This window comes from Trachypithecus francoisi, unplaced genomic scaffold, assembly GCF_009764315.1.
Source record: "Trachypithecus francoisi isolate TF-2019V2 unplaced genomic scaffold, Tfra_2.0 Lachesis_group21, whole genome shotgun sequence".
Lineage (NCBI taxonomy): Eukaryota > Metazoa > Chordata > Mammalia > Primates > Cercopithecidae > Trachypithecus > Trachypithecus francoisi.
The window spans coordinates 7026181-7048733 of NW_022681467.1; the positions used below are offsets into that span (position 1 = coordinate 7026181).

A 22553-nucleotide genomic window follows, 5' to 3' on the forward strand; every position below is an offset into this window, starting at 1 on the left:
GTGGAGGAACCTCAGGGTGAAAAGCAGAGCCACAGCAAACCTCAGGGAAATCATCAGCAACAGGGAAGGGCGAGAGGCACATGTATGGATGGAGTCTCCCGGTGGAGAAGAGGGGGCACTGGGGAGAAGGAATGGAAGAACACAATATCCTTCAGAGAGGAGACAGAGCAAAAGGATTCAGGAAGGGATCATGAATGGAAGGAAAAGAGCAAGGAAAGCAGGTGTCATGGGAGGTAAGCAGAAAGAGAATTTCAGGACGGAAGGAGTAGCCAACAGCCTTGAACTCCATGGACAGATCAGGTAAGATGAAGGCAGAAGCATGACAGGTGGGACCTGGCATCATGGGGCCATGGAGAGACACACACAGCAAGCCAAGCTGCCAAAGTGGCTCTTTCCAGGGGCTTGGCACTGAAGAAGGGACCTGAGGCAATGCTGCCTCTTGAGTGTCCAAAGTTGCCGCGGGCAGGAAATGGATCGAAACACAAGACGTGGGCCTAACCCACGGGCCCAGTGGCCTTCACAGAAGGCCAGATGGTGCACCCAACCACACCAACACAGTGGCTGAAGTGGTCACTGAAGAGCTGGAGGGCATCCTGCCCTCTCCTCTACTTCCACAGCGATTCTGTTTCCCAAATGATTTCTCCTTTGTTACTGAATTCAGACCTCACAACCCTGCTCAAGAAAGAAAGAGAGAGTGTGGACATTGCCTCTTCAGCACCTGCTCACTGCTGGCTCAGGGTAGGTGCTCAGTAGGTATGCGTTGAAATAATTATTCCCACTTTATAGGTGGAGAAAGTGAGACTCATGGAAGTGTCTGGAAATCACAATGCCTGTGGGCACCTCACCTAAGCTAACATGATGCACATAATATCAGTAGCTCATGAACTGAGGTCTTCCTCAAACACAGACCCTGCTTCCACATGTAAGTTTAGCAAGATATCAAATTACAGTTTATGCATACCATCCAGGAGAGCCCCCCAGGTTTTTTCCCCAAAAAATGGAGGAAAAATGTGGAGTCTAATGAAAAGAAACAATAATTTCAGACTCTTGAAATACAAAATTCTACATGGTGGCCACATGTATCAGCTTAGCCCAGATTATGAGGACAATATCGAAGATAATTCAGGGTTGAAGCAAGGCATTTGTGGAGTCTGGATAACCTGAATGGTGGATTCTCATGATTAAGAATAGTGATGAATAGAGGCAAAAAAATCTCAAAGCCTCATGAAGAAACGATAAGGTTAGTAGCCTTAAACTCCCATATTATCACAAACAATCTGAAAGTGTGGAGAAGGGCATCCCCTCTGTCTCAGGCTGGGTTTCCCTAGAAGCAGTCCCTGAGAGAAGGATTTGAGAGCAGATGGTTTGTACAGGAAGTGATCCCAAGAAGAATCAGTAGAAGAGCAGAGTAGGACAGGAAACGCTAATAGTAGGTGCATTTTAAGTCAGTTGCCAATATGAATAACTAGAAACTGACCTCTCTGGAAAGCTCTGGGGACCAGTGTAGACATGCATCTCGGACACCTAAGAGGTGAGGAAGCTTGGGTATTCATCCAGCTACTCCTGGTCTAACACTGGTTGAAGCTGATGAAAGAGGACATAATCCCCCAGCATTTCCAATCTGCCACATGGAGGTCCAAGGTGATGCCCAGAAAAAGGCCTTGGGCAATGAGAGGCAGGTGTTAGAAGCTGCACTGTGCCAGCTGGCACTGAAGAGGTCAGAACCGAGTAATATACGTTGAGCACCACGACATCTGCCCATCTACACAGTACCTAAAGAGAGAGTCATGCTGTGGCCAGCAGCGTGGCTATTCCACTGTTCTTATAATCTGGGTCAAGGAGACATGCTTTGTGGTACTGTAATCTTAATGTTCAGGAAGACCCCAAAGATTTAAAAAGAAGCAGGAGTATCCCTTCCAATGACTTCCAAGTTCCTTCATATGCCAAGTTTCCATGGTTCTGTAACTCTGAGAGAAAAGCTGATACCAATTAAGAGATGTAAAAATAAAGCCAGCTATTGTAGCAGAAAATTAGAGGATTTTTAAACATAATGATTCAATATCTTCAGGAATTAGACTCTTAAGGCAGCACCTCTGGATTCCAAAATGTGCAAACTTTTATCTCAATAAAAATGTATTTGACCACTGAGGGCTGACATAATAACACAGAGACCAGAGTCTGAGAAAAAAATGATGAAGCAATGCATTGCATCCGTTTCCTTCCCACAGAGAACCAAGTTTGACAATATTACAGCACAGTTCATCCATCCTCGCAAAACTCCTGCTGAGCTAGGAAGAGGCAGTCGGTTCTGGGGTCACTTTACCTTTAGAGTACATAAGTCAGAGGATAAGCGATTTGCTAAGATCAGAGTCAATCCATGGCTACATCAACTATCATTTCGTAGTTAGCATGGCTTCTATTCACTGAATGTCCGTGATGTGCAGAAACCTTTCCATTCTTCACCATGTTTCATCTTCATGGACGAAAGCCCTACATGGAAATACTAGTTCCTTTTTGTAAATAAGGAAATGGACGGACAGAGAGGTTAAATATCTTGCCCAAGGTCACACAGTGAGGAAGTAGCAGAATGAGGATTTGAACCCAGGCCTAGTGAGCTCAAAGGACAAATTCTTGGTAGATCCTGGGACAGGATGAAATCCATCCTGTTTTCATTATACAGCTATAGTAAAGTAGCTCAATAATGCAGCCTGCACCTTATAATAGGTTAGCAATGAAGAGGTAAATAAGTCTCACTGGACTTATTTCAAAGATGGTTGTTTCCCTAGAAGTTACAGTCATGCACTGCAAAATGACACTTCTGTCAGCGTTGGAAGGCATATATGATAGTGGGCAACTGTTTTTTTTTTTTTTTTGGTCTGGCTCTGTTGCCCAGGCTGGAGTGCAGTGGTGCACTGCAGCCTCAAACTCTGAGGCTCACGTGATCCTCCTGCCTCAGCCTCCTCAGTATCTAGGACTACAGGTGCATGCCACCACATTCAGCTAATTTTATTATTTTTTGTAGAGACAGAGTCTCCCTATGTTGCCCAGGCTGGTCTCAAACTCCTGGCCTCAAGTGATCCTCCCACCTTGACCTCCCAAAGTGCTGGGATTATACACATGAGCCACCACAGTCAGCCCCATAAGATTGTAACACCGTATTTTTCCTGTCCCTTTGCTGTATTTAGATATGTTTAAATATACAAATACTTACCCCTGTGTTACAATTGCCACAGTATTCAGTACAGTCAGTCAAGTGCTGTACAGGTTTGCAGCCTAGGAGCAATAGGCTATATCATCCAGGTTTATGTAAATACACTCTATGGTGTTGGTACAAGAACAAAATCACCTAACAATGCATTTCTCAGAACATATCCCCACTGTCAAGGGACATGTGATTGAATTAGGAACAGCAGTGAGGCAGGAGCCTACCCCACGAAAGGTTCACAAACGAAGGACTGAGACACTTCTAAAGTCCCATTGGATGCAACTCACTCTGCTCAGTGTGATTTCCTAGAGACCAGGCTGGTCGCACACATTATGACATGGAGGGCTATCTTCTTGCACTTAGGGAGGAGGGGCACAGGGTGGGCAGCTGGGAAGGCTTGGAGGGTGGGAAGGTGAAGGGGATACGGAGAGGCGCCCACACTGGCTGTCCTCCCTGCTCTCCCCTCGCTCACCTCCCCAGCTTCCTTGGACTTCTCCGCTACAGCAAAGAGGCCGCTCTGCAAAGCTACACTTGAGCAATGTCAACAAAAACACTTGGCCCCTGTCCATGGCATTCTTGGCTCCTCATCTGCCAGGCCCTGGAAGTTGCATGTTGGCCTAATTAGTCAGGGGAGGGGCAGGGGATGAAGAGGGGAGGCAGCAGGCTGACATGTCACATGTCACGAGTGGAGGCAGCCTGCAGGACTGCAGGCTCTGAGAAGAGGGGACAGGAGTGGGCTGTCGGGATAGCATGGGATGCTGGCTGGAAGGGGAGGAAATCAAGCTCTCAACTCAAGAAGCAAGCGCATGCACTAAGGAAGGACACAAAGTGAGGCTGGACGCCAAGTTTCCATTACAGAGCTATGTGCTCACCCTTTTGTGCTCTCTTCCCTCCCCTTCCCCTACCTCCCTCCTCCCCACAACTGGGGCTTAGAGAGCCCAAGGATTTCTGACACCAAGAATGGATCTCCCTGCGTGCCCCCTGACAAACAGCCTTGACTCGCAGCCTTCACCCTAACACTGTCTCTTATGTGAACCTTGTCCCATAGGGCTTGCAACCCTTCCAAACACCAGCCCCAGGCCTGGTGGAGAGGTAGGGCTGCCTGCTCTCTGATGGGAGAATTAACTCCTTCAGACACCTTGGCAGCAGCAGATGAGGAAGTTTGCTGCGTTACCAGCAATATTATCTTTTATGCCCCTCATTATGTGCCAAGCACCCTTCCTGTACCATCTCACTCCATCCTCTTGCAGGAATGCTGATGGGGGTAAGCAGCCAAGCCAGAACCCTAGGCCACAGTTGACTACAAAGCTCAGGTATGTGTTTCTCACCTGTCCCAGAGCTCCAGCAGCCTAGGGAAGTGGTCTTGGGGCATAGCAGCTCCTTTGGAGGGGAGGTATTAACTCTCCCCTCCCTGTGAACTGGAATACTGCTTTTCTTTTTGGAAAATGGGATGCAGAGAACCATCCAGCTGAAACACTCAGACAGCCATGGCAACAGCTTCTCATTTGCAGATGAAGAAACTGAGTCTTGTAAAGCCGCATACAACACTGGAGAAAGAATGTCTAGAACACTCAGTTAACGGCATAAGAAACCGCCAAGGGCGGCAGCACTAACTCAGGCTCTCTATGCTGGCTTGGTGCTCTTCACTAAGGTTATAAATACCCCACCCTACAGTTTACACAGCTGCCTCCACTCTGTACACCCCAGGTCTTCACCCCGGGGTTGGAGGTCAGGTTTGCATAAGCCCGCAGCAAGCGGACGCCTTCTGCAGACTCAAGTGAGCAGCACTGCTCTCCAAATGACCCCTTTCCTGCTCCTCCCCCTAAAGTCTCAGAAGGATGAGCCTGGTGTCCTCACCCTCTGTGGGTGAAGAGGGGAGCAGTAGAGGCCCTGGCTTCGTACAGGTGGATTTTTCTCATGGGTTTTCCAGCTGAAGCAAGAACTTCCCTGTGCTTTTTTGTTCATGGTCCTTGGAAAGGAGCAACAATTGTGGAGAGGTTGCAGTCCTCCAAACGAAGCTCTCCTAACCCAGCAGGACAGGAGGAAGCTGGAGGCTAAAAGGGCCATACATTCATTCCCCTCAATGGCCTCAAAGCTTCCAGAAAGTCAGAGAAGGGAAGATCCAGAGAAGGTGTCTGGGAGAAGATCTCCAAGCCATGGGAGGTGATAGGTTCTGTTTAAATTCTCTTCCATGAACTGTTTCCACAGCCTGTCCAATGGGCAAGAGGACGCTGAGAACACCCCCTTGGGCTGGGTCGAGGTCTCCCACTAATGTCCCCAACTCAGCGACGGCAATCACAGACACCAACTCTTACCTGGATGTAAATTTCTTGCCAGTGTCAAGGCGCTACACCTCCACTCCAAGAGGAAACTTAGGTTGAAAGTTGAGCCTTTTCAGTCCCTCCAATAGGACAGGCTTCCCTTTAACCCAGAGGAGAAGAGGGTAGAAGGCGACCATAGTCACCTGCTCACTTGAGGCAGGGCACTTCGTGCCTAAGGTCAGGGCACCAGCATGGTCAGGTTCTGGTGAGGGTCCTCTTCTGAATTGCATACTGATATATTCTTGTATCCTTACATGGCAGAAAAAGAACCACAGAGCTCACTAGGGTCCCTTTAGCAAGGGTACTAATCCCATTTTTGGGATGTGGTGGATGTATTCTGGTCTTATGAACTAATTACTTCTCAATTGGGAGTTAGGATTTCGATATATGAATTTGACACCAACATTCCATACTTTGTAATGAAAAAACCCATATTGGACATTATATATGTGTGAGCGTGGGAAAGAGATAGAGTTAGAGGGGAAGGGGGAGAAAAAGGGGTGGAAGAAGAGGGACATGATCATGCAATCTTTTTATACCATGCACGTGTCCATTGATTGTCTTTTGGCAAAGAAGTTTTTATTTTTTTTATTTTTTATTTTTTTAATTAATTAATTAACTAATTAATTTATTTATTATACTTTAAGTTCTAGGGTACATGTGCATAACGTTTATATCATGTATAACTCCCCAATGCAATCCCTCCCTCCTCCCCCCTCCCCCTGATAGGCCCCAGTGTGTGATGTTCCCCTTCCCGAGTCCAAGTGATCTCATTGGAAGTTTTTAAAACTGTTGAACTTAGAGATGAATTATGCATTTCTCTCTCATAAAAAGACAAGTGCTATAAATATGCTAACCTTTTCTGGGAAGACATGGTCACCAGCTAACTAAGTGTGCACCTAGCAGATATTTTCAGAAAACACACTGCCCCTCATGTCTACCTTTGCTCCACATCCCTCAAGGTGACTTTTAACAACCAGTGAAAGAGTAGAAGCTTTCCTAAAGAAATCTGCTCTATGGACAGAGCATTTTGAAAATAAATATCAAAACTTTGTATGTCTTCATATGATAAATTATATCAAGAAAACGATAAAAATCAGTACATTCTAAAAACATGTATATGTTCCACTTAAAAATTTGGAATCAAAATTATATAACCTGATTTTAAAATTCCAAAACAAAGAGTTTCAATGACTTTTATTAGAAATTTGAAATTAAAATTCAACGACTTTTATTTTAAAAATGGATTTTTATAAATCCTTTTATTAGAAATACGTAAATGCAACACCTTCTGAAAAGTTGCAAGATTAATCTACTGAAGTCAGAAAAGATGGGAAGATATTAACAACAGTCTGGGTAATTGGTGAATGAAATTGAAAATTTAGTATCTTGATTTAGTAGTTACAGCCCATAATGCTTTTCTTCCATTTGGATCTATATATCTTGGGGAGTTATCTATCACAAGTAGGACAGCCATTAAACTTCAAAATTAAAATAAACTGAACCTTAAATTAAAATAAGCAGACCTTCTGTTAGCTGTATCTCAAAGTGTGGAATTAATATTTTCAAAAATGGTTAAGTATATTCTATCATGTTTTCTCAATAAGATACTACTCATAAAGATAACAACATTAACATCATCATAGTTTAGAAAACTCCACGTTTTGTTCTGTTAAAATGTAAGTAATATATTTTAAATGGTTTATTTCATCGTTATTTTATTCCTATTACATTTATTTTTCATTGTATTTAAAAATCTGGGGCAGATCCAGGTTTTATGGAATCTGCAGTTTATGTAATATTGAGACCACTCTTTTAAATATAAAATTTTATGAATACAATGATAGGTATAAGGCTTAAAAATAATATCTCATTATACATATATATACATAATATATATTACAGTATTTCTTAAACATAATTTCTAAAAAAATATATACTTTCCTAAGGATCACAGTTTTAGATGACATAGTTCATTCCAGCTGTACATATGCCGCCTTGCCTCGGGCTCTGTTGATATACTCTGAACACTTGTATTTTTCACACATCTAATATACTTGCCCCTGCAAACCTGCCCGATGTGTTTCTTCAGTTCTCTTTAAAATTCACTTTTTTGTTTCCAATTGAGTACAACTTGACAACTCTACATCACTTGGCTCCTCAAAATCACTGACATTTCCATCCTTTGTGATTAGATAAACAGTCCAATTTATTCGTGAGTATGAGTATAAAATTGTCTACTGCTTTCTCTCAGGCTGTCTTGTCTCTGCCATTATAGAACAGGGCAGGAAACTAGTCTTTCCTTAATTCTGGGCTTTTCTTAATTCATGCCTAGAGTATAAATATCACCAGTGAGTCAGGCGGAGGGAAGAGAAATGCAGTGATTTCTTCTCCACAATCCTGACTGGAACACCTTTCTTCAAAGATACCAAGTATCAGGACTCTCTAGGAGGTGAGGAGAAGAAGGAGGAGCTACCATGTGAACAGTGAGAAAGCACATTTCATCTGCACACAGAGTAATAAGAAATGTGTCTCCAAACAATTATTACATTGCACTTATCCAAGTATGATTTTTATTTCCCCCATTAGACTATAAGCTTCCTGATGACATCATTTTTTTTTTTCTTATTGGCCCCAGTACTTGCACAGAGAGATTCAATAAAACTCCACTGGGAAATTTAAAGTGTTAACTACACTGCAAGTTTGGTGCTGGCACTTCTGCCTCCCAGCATCCCTTCTCCCTTAGTTAGAACCAACCTCAGATTTTCATTTTAGGAGAGACTCCTCCCTCCTGCCAAGTCTACCTGTTCTAGGAGGAAGCTCCACCCACCCACTGCACCACCAGCAAAGATGCTGCCTGAACTAAAGGCCCAAGTCCAATATCCTATAGGCCATAATGATTGGTTCTGAGAGGTGCCTGTAACTGAACCAGGCCAAAGCAGAGGCCCCAGAAAGAGACTCACCCACTCTGTCCCAGTGACCTTGAACCTGGAAGTAGGAGAACCTGCAGGCTGAGAGTCTGCAGACAGCACATAAAGGTGAGTACACCCAGACCAAAGGGCAGAGATAGGCAAGGTCCTGATGTCATCACATTTCAGCCCCTGATACCTGAAGCCAGACTAATCATAAACTTTTCGATTCCATGTTGCAATGTATTCCCTTTTTAGCCTGAGCCAGATTAGGTTGGCTTTTTTCTAAGAGCAACTGAGAAGCTCATAGCTGATACATGCTTCTACTTTTTTAAAAAATCCCATCCCATGTAAAGTCTGATGAAATCCCAGACAGAACCCCAGTAACGTCTTCCCCAGCCCTTCCTGGCTTCATCCTGTGTTCATCATAGTGCACTGCTGAGCAGAGAGCTATTTCTTTTCTTTGCATGAATGTCCCTCGCCATGCCATGAACACAGAGCCTCTCAAGTGGCTTCTATGAATCAGAGTAATAAAGCTCTAAGAGCCCTGGGGAAATTGTGAATTAAGATGGCTATGGGACAAAAAAGGTTCAAGTACAAGCTACAAGGGGAGAAGCCTGGCCACTGATGGTGGAGCAAGATAGTTGACACCTAGCCCCCCAAAATACCTGGCTAGCCTGGGCCAACTGACAGCACAGGTTGACTCAGCCACACAAACAAAAGCCTCAAATGCCATTGTAGTAGTGCAGTAATGCTTTACGTTGTAACATAGTGTTTGCAACCTTGAAAGGTGTCCTGGTTTGGGTTTTCCAAAAGCCAAGTCTGAGACAAAGACTTGGGTGCAAGTCGTTTATTCTGGAGAGAATCCCAGGAAACAATGAAAGAAAGTGGAAAGCAAGACAAGGAAAGGGGAAAATGCATTACAGAGGTTGCTGCCACTCGTAACAAGAGCAGGATCCCTCTGGAAGCTCAGACACACATTCGGAATGCTTCCCCAAATTGTCCACGTGAAGAATGAGGCTGTGGCTTCCATTCCTCACTAGATGAGGCTTGCTCCAGGAGAACAAACTCCCCAGAGTGCAGGCTGCATTTTTTTTTTTTAAGGTGGAGTCTCGCTCTGTCACCCAGGCTGGAGTCAGTGGCATGATCTCAGCTCACTGCAACCTCTGCCTCCCGGGTTCAAGCAATTCTCCCGCCTCAGCCTCTTGAGTAGCTGGGACTACAGGCACATGCCACCACACCTAACTAATTTTTCTTTTGTGTTTTAGTAGAGACAGGTTTTCACCATGTTGTCCAGGCTGGTCACGAACTCCTGAGCTCAGGCAATCCACCCGCCTCGGCTTCCCAAAGTGCTGGGCAGACTGCACTTTTGAGTGAGTCAGGCTGGCTCCCACCTCTCAGGAAGACCCTGAGCCAGGAAGCAGAGAGACACATAGCCTATGCTTGGGGCAATGCTGTATTGCAACGGGAGTCTAAGCTTACACTGAACTGCCCATGGCACCTGAGGCTGGCACCAGAGGAGAGCCGAGGGGCTGCCTTGAGGGACACCAAGTGATACCAGCCCTGAAGGTAACCTTGACCTCATCTTGGAAACAATGTCTCTTAAAACAAGTGGGAAGATGTGTTTGGTCTAGAGCCATAGAAGTAAGAATTTTTTTGGGGGGGGGTCTTGCTTTGTCACTCAGGCTGGAGTGTAGTGGTGGAAATTAGCTAGCTGGAACTACAGACATGCACCACCACACTAAGTTTTTTTTTTTTTTTTAAGAGATGGAATTTCACGATGTTGCCCAGGCTAGTCTTGAACTCCTGTCTTAACCTCCCAAGTCGCTGGGATTAACCACCATCCCTGGCCCATAGATTTTCTGCTAATGTTTCTCTCTTCTCCTTTCACCATTGGAACTTGACACCAGAACTAAAATATCCTCTCAGTGCCTCACAGTGAGAAAGACAGAACTGAGGGGAGGACAGGCAGTGAAGCTTTCATTTAAACACAAAGCCACTTTATTCTTCTCACTTTTTCCTATTCTTTGGCCCATTGCTTGCAACTTTCCAAGTTGGAAACTGAAACCAGCAATAGGAGAATAGCAAGGTTGAATGGAAAGAAAGAGAGATCCATGCTCTCTCAGTTTCAGCCCAGAGTCTGAGATCCACTGATAGGTAAGGGAAGGCAGGGAAAGGAGAGAGGATGTGGCTCAGTCAGACCAGGATAGGCTGATGCAAGCAGAACTTTCCTGGCCACCACCTGCTCCTGAGAAACAGGGAGACTTGCTTTGCATATTTCAGCCAGAGAGCAATGCCTCTCTCACTCTCATCCCTAGTGAACCCCTATATTTCTAATTGACTAGGCATTTGCCTAAATAATTAGGCTTTGTTTATTTTTCAGACTCCTGACAAGGAGCACTGGTAAACCTAAGTGCAGACTTCCAATAACTTTCCCCCTTGAAAACAAGCAATATTCAGCATGTAGGTTTGGCTGTGTGCCCCTAGCTGAGGGCTCCTGTCCCACTCTCCACAGTTTGCTCCTTGCATGGCTTTCTGTGTCCTTCTCTCCAGCCCATATTCTCTCTTCAAAGCCACATGAGACTGTTGCCTTCTCAATGCTGTGAGCTACCCTGCTCATCACAGCCACTACCAGCCAAGGTCAGCATGTCCTCTGATGGGAAACCAGAAAGAAAATCCTTTTCCATTGTTTCTAAAAGTGAAGGAAACAGGAACAAAGATGGGGGGATCAACAGAAGAACACACACACACACACACACACACACACACAGTATGGGGTGGGTGATGGAGCGAGGGATTCTAGGAACAAAGGAGTGTGTCCGTCTCTTCTGGAATCCCATATGGTCACTCCATGGCAGAAGGATGAGGGGGTGGTGAAAGGGCAAATGGCTCAGGGCAAATATTGTGACTATAAAGACTATAAAGACACACACAGCTTTGTCAGTGCCCAGTACACAATCTCACAAAGGGTAGACATCTCTGAAGTTAGAGCTGTATTACATTCAGAAATAATTGTAGTAGCAAGAGCAGTAGTTATTGTAAAGTGAGTGAGATTAGTAAATGTCCCCATCATAGATACCACAGACATTGTACTTTTCTCAAGATCCCTTCCACCAGTCCCCACTGAGTAGCAGCAGAAAGTTATGGAGAAAGGGGAGAAGGAGTGGCCTGACTTTACCTTCGTTCCAGGGATGGGCCATCATCATTGTAGCATAATTGGGGGTATTAGCATACGGCATCTCCCTGGCCAAAGGGACTGGTTCAGGAAGAGGTAAGTGGCCAGTGACATGGTAGGGGAGGTTTGCTGGTGGCTTCTGAGAATAAAGGCCTCTTACTCTTCAGAGGGAGCTACTGATGTCCTATTTCTCTTTCTCTTTCTGTGTATAGAGGCAATGCTTGCAACTGCTGCAGTCATTTTGCCACCATGGAGGAAGCTGCTTTGGGAATGATGCTAACATAAGGAAGGGAGGGAAAGGAGAAAACAACACTGGGTCCTTCACGACATCACTGTCCCATTGATCCTACCTGCCTTGACACCCACAATCCCTGCAGAAACAGCTGCTGATAAATCTCCCAATGTGTCAAGCATTTTGCATTGTTTTTTATTTTTGACAGCATGAAGTCTCATGACTTATATGTCAGATTAAGCCTTTTGTTAAGAAGATATAAGCACTGTCATGAGAAACACCAGACTTTGGTTGAAATTACTGCTCTGCAACTTTCTGACCCATGTGGCCTCATGAATGCATAAACTTCTTCCTGGAAGCAGGCTCTAGGAGTGGACTATTCCATAGACGAGCCTGCTTGGACACAAAGATTTTTATGAAGGTCAATGAGGCAGGGCACAATGCCTCACGCCTGTAATCCCAGCACTCTGGGAGGCTGAGGTGGAAGGATCACTTGAGGCCAGGAGTTCAAGACCAGCCTGGACAATACAGCAAAACACCATCTTTACAAAAAATAATAAAAAAAATAGCTGGACATGGTGGTGCACACCAGCTACTCAGGAGGCTGAAGGGGAAGGCCACTTGAGCCCAGGAGTTCAAAGCTACAGTGAGCCGTGATCACGTCACACCACTGCACTCTAGCCTGGATGAGAGTGACACCTTGTCTCTAAAAGTGAAGTAAAACATAAAACTGGGACAATGAATGCTCACCACAAAGTCCCCGTCCTCCTCAGGGGTCCACTGTCCATCACATCACATCATGTCTCCATCAGGGCAGCCTGTCAGCCAGGTCTAGTGCCCCTCAGCTCTAAACTGCAGTAGAGAGGGAGGACAGACCAGAATGAGGAGTCTCTGGAATAAATTCCCATCTTTCCAAGGGGATTCCTTGCCTCACAGAGGTTCAGTGAAGCCAGGAAAGGCACTGTGAATGGTGGTGTCTGGTTTGCGAGGCAGCTCGAAGCAAGGGTTGAGCCTCATGAGGAGGGGCTGGGACTTCTGAGGGGCTGTAGAAAGTCTTCATTGCCATCTTCCGCTTCCAAGGCCACCCTGATTTGGTTTCCAATTAGAAACACATTGAATCTGTGACTCGAGCTGATCCCATCCTCTCCAGTGACAGGCTGTCTACTGCCAGATGATAAACAGGAAGTCACTGAGTAAGAGGAGCGTGTCTGTCCATGCCGGAGGGGGTTACCTAACTTGGGCAGGCAAAGCTCCAGTAACCACATCTCATACTGCGAATGATGCTTACGGCAATGATGCCTCGCAGGCCTTCTGCAAAGGGTGGCAGAGGAGGACACCAGTCTCATAGCCTCAACCTTTTTTGGGAAACAGTAAACCAAAACATGCTCTTCTATAGAGACAAGTGCAGCAGCTCTTTTCATAAATTCATGCAGACGGTGCACACGTTGAGAATGGAGAAATTGTATCTCGAGTTCTTTCATTTTCAGTTCAGTTTTACTTTACAATAACTGCTGCTCTTGCTACTATTATTATTTCTAAATACAACACAGCTCTAACTTCAGCAGTGCTTACCCTCAGGGAGATTATGTGCTGGACACTGGCAAGGGAACATGTGTACTAGGAGTCATAATACTTGACATCCTGGGTATGCTGACCTCATACCAGACACGGTTTTGAGTACTTTTTTTTTTTTTCATCTCAACACTTTATTTACTTTTACAACAGGTTTGAGAGCTGGGTGTTGTTATCCTCACTTCTGAAATAAGAAATCAATAGCTCAGAACTGAGTCCAGCAACTTGCCAAAGGTCACAGGCTACTTGTCATCTCTGCATAGGACTACACTGCAGGCAACAATTAGCCCAATGTCAGCCTTAGGACCATCCTAGCAAAATAAAGGTGATCTTGAATATAATGCGGAAAAAAGAGAAAAGAAAAAATAACAATGATGAAGGTGATTATCTCAGGTTCACAGGCTGTGCAGCAGTAGAGCTGGGCCTGGCATCCACCTTCCAGCTCCCACTCCAGAGATCTTCCCTGAATATTTTGCTACCTTAATCTCAGGGCACACAGATTTTTTCCTTGGCTTCACTAACATGCTATTTATCTGGCATGATCTTCCCCTCAATGTTTCCATCTGAGACATGGGAGGGAGAGACCCACTTTGTTAAAAGGAAAACACAACAGGAACATCAAAAAGAGATTTTCCCATGGCAAAGGGGGGAAAAACTATAAATACAGTGAAATGTTAACGGTGAAATCCTGGTGCTGGGTATCTGAGTGTTCACCATCTAATTGTTTTGATGTTTCTGTATGGTTGAACATCTTCATATACAATGTTGGGGGAGAAACAGTGTTTCCAATATCTCAGTGGTACATTAATATTGATAACAACCTCTTGTAGTATCTGAGGGTGATAAGAAGAAAGATCAATGCAACAGCAAGGGCTATGGTCAAGCTCGATGTGTTCCAAGAACCTCTCCCGGGGTGGCCGTGACTGGCTGCCGTGTAGCCACTGTGTGGTCACATCACCTCGCCTGGTCACCAACCTCCAGGTGTTGCTGCCACTCAGCAGTGCTCCGCTTCTGAAACTGTTTCTACTGTGATTAAAGGCCTCTGGGCCTGAACTGTCACCAGCAGAGTGACATGGTGCCAACACAGTGGCCAAGCACATGACAAACATCCATTGTTGACGAGACAACGTCCTGGGGGTGTCAGGCGGGTGGAAACAGCCCATTCCAGAAGGAAGGCTCCTGTGTGCTGGCTCCTTTACTCCCGAGACATCTGTACAGCAGAGTCAGAGCATCCCAGCACCTCAGTGTCTCTCAAGCTGCACACTCGTTTCATTTCCTCTTCCAGAGCTGCAGTGTGACTTATCTTCTCATCAGAGGGGCTTGGAGGGCTTCTCCTACGTAGCAAAGCCATACCAGCAAGATGTCCTCCTGGGAGATCCATGAAATAACTTGGCTCAGGAGCAAATTATCTCTGAGCGGCTCTATTTTCAATCCTTCCTCGAGATATCGCTATTACTAGAAAACTTACCTGGCTCTAATTTAATTGTGAAACAAGGCTTGTCCCTGTGCTAATATTAAAATGGAAATCTTCTAGTGAAATGGCTCATTTCTCTGGTGAATTATTGCCAGAAGGAGATAGCGCCTGAATGCAATTTGCTTAAGTGTCTCACAAACCACTCTGATTCCTGAAGACACTGACCTTATCTTGTGCTTGATCAACCCTGCGCAAGCTCCCTGTCTGCTGCTTGTTCTCTGGAGTTCTCTGAAAAGTCAGTGCTTAGTGGAAAAGCCACAGGAAAACGTTCACTCTTATATCTGCTTCATCATTATAGTTTCTTTCTTCCTTTCTTTCTTTTTTGAGACAGAGTCTTACTCTGTCACCCAGGCTGGAGTGCAGTGGCACCATCTCAGCTCACTGCAACCTCCACCTCCTGGATTCAAGCAATTCTTCCACCTCAGCCTCCCAAGTAGCTGGGTAAAATGGGCGCTTGCACCACAACCAGCTAATTTTGTATTTTTAGTAGAGATAGGGTTTCACCATATTGGTCACGTTGGTCTTGAACTGCTGACCTCATGATTCGCCCACCTCGGCCTCCCAAAGTGCTAGGATTACAGGCGTGAGCCACCGCGCCCCACCATCATTATAGTTTCTATCACCATTCCTCTGCATTTCTAATTATCATCTAAAAAGATGCCCAGTACCCAAAGAAGTTTGCTTTTGCCCAGTTTTCTGGAAAAATGTTCAGGGTGGCTTTTTACCAAAAGCCCTCTTCCCCTTGCCTTTGCCCAAACCCTGAAATGGGGAAGAAGAGTTCATGGGATGGGAAGAAGAGCTGGGAGGGCAGAGGCAGCAAAGGCGCCAGCCTCCAGGAGCTTGCAGCTGGGCCTCCCCAGGACGGCAGTGCTTGTATCAGTTGTTTAAATGAAAACAGGTGAAAAGGGAGGTAAGCCAGTTTAGGAACAGCATTCCAAACAGGAAACTACCTAAGTGCAGGTGCTGCAGAATACAGAGGTGGATAACGGCTCACAGCCCCAGGCCTGAGACTCTTACCAGCCTTTAAGAAGCAGGTGAGCTGGACACAGTGGCACGTGTGCCTGTAGTTCCAGCTACTCAGGAGACTGAGGTGAGAGGATGGCTTGTGTGCAGGAGTTTGAGGCTGCTGTTAGCTATGATCTCCCCCACTGCATTTTACCCTGGACAACAGAAGGAGACCCTATCTCTGAAAATATAAAAATAAAAAGAAGCAGAAGAAGGAGTAAACAGGAAAGACTCAACCTCCCAAAGGAAATACACACCATATCCAGGAGTTTGGGAGATGTTTTGGTTGGATTTGATTTTTATGGACATGAACACACTCTGGTTCTTGCAGGGGTCAAGCTGCTCTGAAAAGAGATATAAGTGAGACTTCTGAATTTCCCTCCAGCACCCAGAAAAAGGAAGGAAACATAACAGGCATTCTTAATTAATTCCTGCAGGAGAACTAAGGTAAAAAGATGCTTCTTGACATCATCCTCAGCCCCGCTTGGAGGTACAACTGGAGGCCAAGATTTGTGCTTTGACATTGAGCATTTTGGTGATCCAAAGGCACCTCCCTGGTCTCCCATTGGACCATAAAGATATGAGAAACCCAAGCACCTGGTCTTGGCTGACCCCAACTGGGAATTTACTGCCCATTCTCCTGGGCCTGATGCTCAGCAGGGCCAGTCTCAGTGGAGTCAACCGTCCAAGAGGAGGATCGACTAAGGAAACCGCTGTTCAGGCTCAGACTATAAATTTTTTGAAACAGCCCCATCCACAGCTGTAGATGGCTCCAGGCTGCTCACGGAGGCAGGAGAAAGTGACGGTCCCAGCTCTTGGGCTTACCTTATGTGACTCTGTGCCTCCTTTCAGGATTTCTCTTTATAAACCTATTTTTGCAAATGGTTTTTTAAAAGACCCAAATGAACTTTTTTCAAGTTGGGTCATAGCCATGATACCAGATGAGTCATCAGAAGTCCAAACCTGGGGATCGTTTTGTGGAAGAATATAATTTTGGAACTAGGAAGGTCCTTAGAGAGGGTTCGGTGCAGCACTCCAACAGAAATATAATGCGAGCCATGCAGGCAATTCCAGATTTTCTAGCAGACGTATTAAAAAGTAAAACCAAACAGGTGACATTAATTTCAATAATATATTCTGCCTAACCTGATATATCCAAAATATTATCATTTCAACATGTAATAATTATAAAATTATTTTATCAGCTTTATCAATACATAGCTTAAGTACCATAAAATTCCTTTTTTTCTTTTTTTTTTTTTTTTGAGACAACATCTTGCTCTGTTACCTAGGCTGGAGTGCAGTGGCGCGATCTCAGCTCACTGCAACTTCTGCTTTCTGGGTTCAAGTGATTCTCATGCCTCAGCCTCCTAAGCAGCTGGGACTACAGGCGTGTGCCACCATGCCCAGCTAATTTTTGTATTTTTTGTAAAGATGAGGTTTCACCATGTTGCCCAGGCTGGTCTTGAACTCCTGGCCTCAAGTGATCTGCCCACCTCGGCCTCCCAAAGTGCTGGATTTACAAACAACAAGCTAGTACCATAAAAATTCACCCAGGTGGAGCGTACAATTAAATGGTTTTTCATGTATTTACAGAGTTGTGTAACCATCACCATCATCTAATTTTAGAATATATTCATCACCCCAAGAAGACACTTTGCATCCATTAGCAGCCACTCCCTGTTACCCTCTTGCCCAGCCCCAAGCAACCATGAAACTGCTTTCTGTCTCTATGGAGCTGCCTGTTCTGAACACATCATATGAATGGAATTATACAGTATGTGGTCTTTGCTGAATTGCTTATGAATTCAGCATAATGTTTTCAAGACTCATCCGTGTTATAGCAAGCATTGGTGCTCCATTCCTTTCCATTGCTATTGTGTAGGTAAAAAATTCTTCTTCTTCTTCTTCTTATTATTATTAGAGACAGGGTCTCATTCTATCCCCCAGGCTGGAGTGCAGTACCACCATCATAGGTCACTGCAGCCTGGAACTGCTGGGCTCAAGCGATCCTCCAGCCTTAGCCTCCCAAGTAGGTAGGACTACAGGCATGTGCCACCATGCCCAGCTAATTCTTATTTTTATTTTTTGTACAGATGGGGTCTCACTAGGTTGCTCAGGATGTCTCAAACTTCTGGCCTCAAGTAATCCTCCCTCGTTGGGCTCTTAAAGTGCTAGGATTATAGGCATGAACCACTGCACTTGGCCAATAAAAAATTACTAATGAGGTATTTTTCATTCTTTTTTGTACTAAGCCCTCAAAAGCCACTGTGCATTTTATACTCACAGCACATCTCATCTAGCAAGTGACACTTCAAGTGCTCGGTTGCCACTTGCGGCTCGTGGCTCCAGTACTGGACAGCATAGATCTAGTCCATCTCTTTTTAAGAAACTAAGTATGGCACTGGAAGGACAATGACTTGCCCAAGGCCACATGCCAGTCAATGGCTCCATCTGAGCTTGAACCCAAGCATTCCTGGGACCATCCAGGGGCACCATGCTTCCTTCTCACCCATCTTTGGGCCACCTAGAGAGGACAAAGATGGAAATCCATCTGGCTAAACAGACATCCATAGAAGTCTACGCTTCTCTCTCAAAACACTCCAAATCTTAATCATCTTTGATTTTCAACCAGGGCGCAGGCCCAGTGGGACAAGCATTGGGGCAGCCCAGCCACAATCATGCTAAAGAGAGCACCTTTCCATCCTATTGGGGAGGGAATTCTCAGCGGTAGCCACCATTGACAGGCAGCAAGAGTTAAACTGATGGGTCACCATGACAAGCCACTCAACTCCCCTGGGGCCCCTTGGCAGAGGAATAATACATACATCTCCTGCTATGCAGGGTTGCCCTGGAGATGACATACAAACACGCCTGTGTAGATGAGGTCTGTTGAGTAATGACAGTCAATGAACTTCTATCCCTTATAAATAACATTGCCACATGGATCCCCACCCAGTGGATCAAAAGCATTTACTACTTCTGGGAAAGGGCAAGGCAGATGCATGCTTCCTTTCGTATATAGTAATGGAAGTAGCTTTAGTCCTAACAACGCTGTGTGAGAGGTATTATTACCTGCATTTAAAGATGAAAGAAGTATGGCACAGAGTTTACATAACTTTCTCAAGGTCACAGAGCTAGTAAGTGGTGCAGCCAGCATTTCAACCCAGACAATCTGGCTCTAGGATGCAGGTTCCTGACCACCATGCTGCCCTGGAGAAACCTGGAACTCCAGGAAACCCTTCCCTGTGAAGTCTCCTCTTCCTCAGTGGAAGCAAAAGACCTCCCAGCCCATGCTGTGTGTCCTCTGGAATCTCGCCTTCCAGCTCCAGGGAACATGTGTGGCCACCCTGACCAGATTTCCCACACTACAGGCATGAGTCAGAAAGACAAAAAAAGTTTTCTTCCTTTGGTTCGTGAGTTATCATTACTTGTCATCATGCATGTTATACAAGCCACAAGGGTCTGGATTTATTAAATTGGAAGGAAAGCTGCTGAGTTTGTTGCTGAGGAATGGCAGACTCTACAACACGTGGACTCACTGCTTTTGTCACCAAAACGTGCCTACCCAACCTGAGCGCAGCCTCAGAAATCTGTGCCTGAAATGCAGCCTCAGAAATCTTCGCTTGAGGTGGCAAGCAACATAGTGAGCATGGGGAGGTTGCTTCCCGGCCGATGAGCTCCCCTCCCCAGCCTCTATTCACCGAACATTCAGTGGAGCCCGAGGCCTGTGAGGGAACCCCTGGACCGTGTGAGGTGACCTCACAAATGCAGCCAGACTCTGGGATCCAGCTGGCGGTAGATGGACATCAGGCTGCCTGGGCAATGTCACTCTGTGGGAGCACACTAGGATGGCACAGCCCAGAGGCTATAGTCTGGATGAAGATGGGCACAGGCATGCTTAGTTTGTTCATACAATGCTATAAAAGATCCCCGATTTCATATAAAAAGCCAAATGTACAGTTTCTCTTAAAAACCAGAAGACCTGGCAACATGGCCAGAGTTCATGCCATGTAAGCCCTGAGGGGAACGTCTATCCCATGTTGGACAGGAAAACCTCCTTTGTGCTCACCACGGGCTCCACTATTCCCTACTGTCTCCCACTGGGTCCTCTGATTCAGACATGGAACATGCACACTGGACTGGGCTATGGAAGAAGACGGTGTGGCCTGGCTCATCAGGCCTATCAAGCTTATCATGTCTTGCTATGGTGTTTTCATCTCACATGTGAATGCCTCCTTTCTCCATCTCCTCCAGAAGCTCTTTAAGGACAGGACTATTCCTTGCACTTCCCTTCTCTCCTTTTCCTGACAGACTGGGTTAGGCCCACAACAGGTTCTCATGCAACATGAGAAGAGTCTATGGGAAACCTGTGAGGACACAGGTAACAATGGGGTGACTTTACACAGCCCCTCACTGGTCAACCCATGCCAAGACCTCAGAAGACCACGGAGGGTGTACAGATGTGGATCCTACAGGCAAAGATGCTGATGATTCAGAATTAACCAGGAAACAATCCGAGAAGCAAATGTCAGAAGCAAATACAACATGGAAAGGGTTCAGGAAGTCTAGAGGATTCCAACTTGAAAGCTCAGAAGAGCTCAGCCCCTGAGAGGAACAGGGGTAACGCCTGGCAAGGGCAACATGAACCTGTGCTGCGCATACCTTCATCAGTCCCCAGAGTCTAAAACAATTTCATGCCTCTCTTGAAGCGAAAATGCCCTGAAAATGACAGACTCCTGCAACCAAGCATGGCAGGTCATTTGCACTCCCTTGTTGAAATTTCCAGGATGTGCCAGCACCCTGGCACATGTTAGGCTTTAAGTCTGTCCCCTCCTGTACCTACTCTTATAGGGATCAGCAGATGAGACCATGGGTCCAAAGCTGGATGCCTTCTATAAATGATACCATCCTGTCTGTTGCCTGGGGGCACTTAGGAGCAGCAGGATTGCCTAAGCCCGTGGGAAGCCCAAGCATCCAAGAATTGCTCCACAAGTTGCCACATGACCTTGCTTCACTCCAACAGGCGAAGCACCCATTGCATAATTACATAAATCTAAACGTACCCAAAGTTCTACCATGAGATTGTGAAATCAAGCACCACCTCTTCTGTGTGTCTCTTTAGAATTTAGTACAGGGCCAGTGACCCATTCACTCTAAACATGCTGACCCCTCCCCCATACTGGAGGCTCCACTGGAGGATCCCAACAAGTTTATATCACGGGAGTTGTTGAGTAAGATCTGCGGAGTTATTCTTTGCCTAGTTTACACAATCCAGTGAGACAAAGTCACACACAAATGAATATACCAAGACGACTGAAGGGCAATTGCAAGGGGTTTCTGGAACAGGCACCCCCCGTCCATTCCAATTTTAGGCTTTTTTTTTTAAGCTGAAAGAAGAGAGAAAAGAGAAAAAGCTTTGAATATTCACTTATTGGAAAAGATGAAACTGAACCCCTCTGTCAGCTAGCTGATTGCAACAGATGACAGCAATGATTAAAGTCATCTGTCTGTGTTAATTAGCGCCTATGACCACAAGTATATTGTTACTCTGTCACCACCATGATTTTTTCTCTTACTCCAAGCCTTGGTGGCAAAGATTTTGCTACCAGCAACTGCTTGGACCCTCACACAGCAAAGGGTCTCTTCAGCACAAAGGTTGTCTGAGTTCACCCTGCCTCCTATCTGCCCCTTCTGCTGTTGAAAGACTGTTTGGCTCCATTTCCAAGCTAGTTATTTTGGCCGCAACACCTCTTTCATCTTCAATTCACGGTTGTCTGGGGGTAACATTTGCTCTGGCTAACATGGCCCACTGTGTCAAGAGGAACAATATTTGCCTGAGATGGTTGTAAAAGATAACAAGGAATTTACTAGGAGCTACACATAACACTCTGTGTTGTCTGGTGGAATCAACCACCACCATAAATTTCAAATCCAGGCTGCTGGGCTGAAACCACTGAGAATGTAGCCGGGCCACAAAGAAAGGCCTTCTGTGGTCTATATATCCCATTAGATGGCATTCAGGATATACAGAATCTCAGCGACTTTCTAAAGTTACGATAGTGGGATCAACTTAACTCTGCTCACCATCAGAGAAAGTTACCCAACAGAGCCAGCTAGAGAGCACACAGACACTGCAGGAGCCCCCTTATGCCCCCTTGGGGACCCCTGCTGCCCTGGTGCAGCGTCCTGATGATAGCTCCTCAACTCTAGGGCTGGAGTCTCCCAGCTCCTCCTGGAGGGCTTTCTGCAGGACCAGCACAGACAAACTGAGAGGTAGATAAGATTTAATTCCAGGAGAGAGGAGGGATGTAGGCAACCCTCAACCTGCAGATCAATACCCTGGCTTTCTTGCCCCTCTTGTGGGACAATTCTGAGGCCTATTCCACAGACTCTCTGAGACCCCAGCTAGGGCTGGGCCCTCGTTGTCCCCTGCAGTGTTCTGCCTAAGAATGCACCTTTATCAGCCCTTCCCCTCACTCTGTTTCATTACCTCATTCTCTCTCTTGTGCTTCTCAGGGCACCTCCTTGCACCCAAGTCCTTGTCTGAATGTGTGCTTCTAGGGGAACCCAAACCAAGACACTGGCGAAACAGACAGAATTTAAATTAATAAGTTCTTACTTTTCTTCCCTGTCTGTGGCTTCTTCCACAGCGAATGC

At 45.7% G+C, this 22553-nt stretch overlaps 1 protein-coding gene across 6 annotated transcripts in view; it reads right to left on the reverse strand.

Annotated features, from left to right (window-relative positions):
* SLC24A3 (solute carrier family 24 member 3) overlaps window positions 1–22553 on the reverse strand; it is a 514808-nt gene that overhangs the window by 450989 nt on the left and 41266 nt on the right. The window lies entirely within an intron of this gene.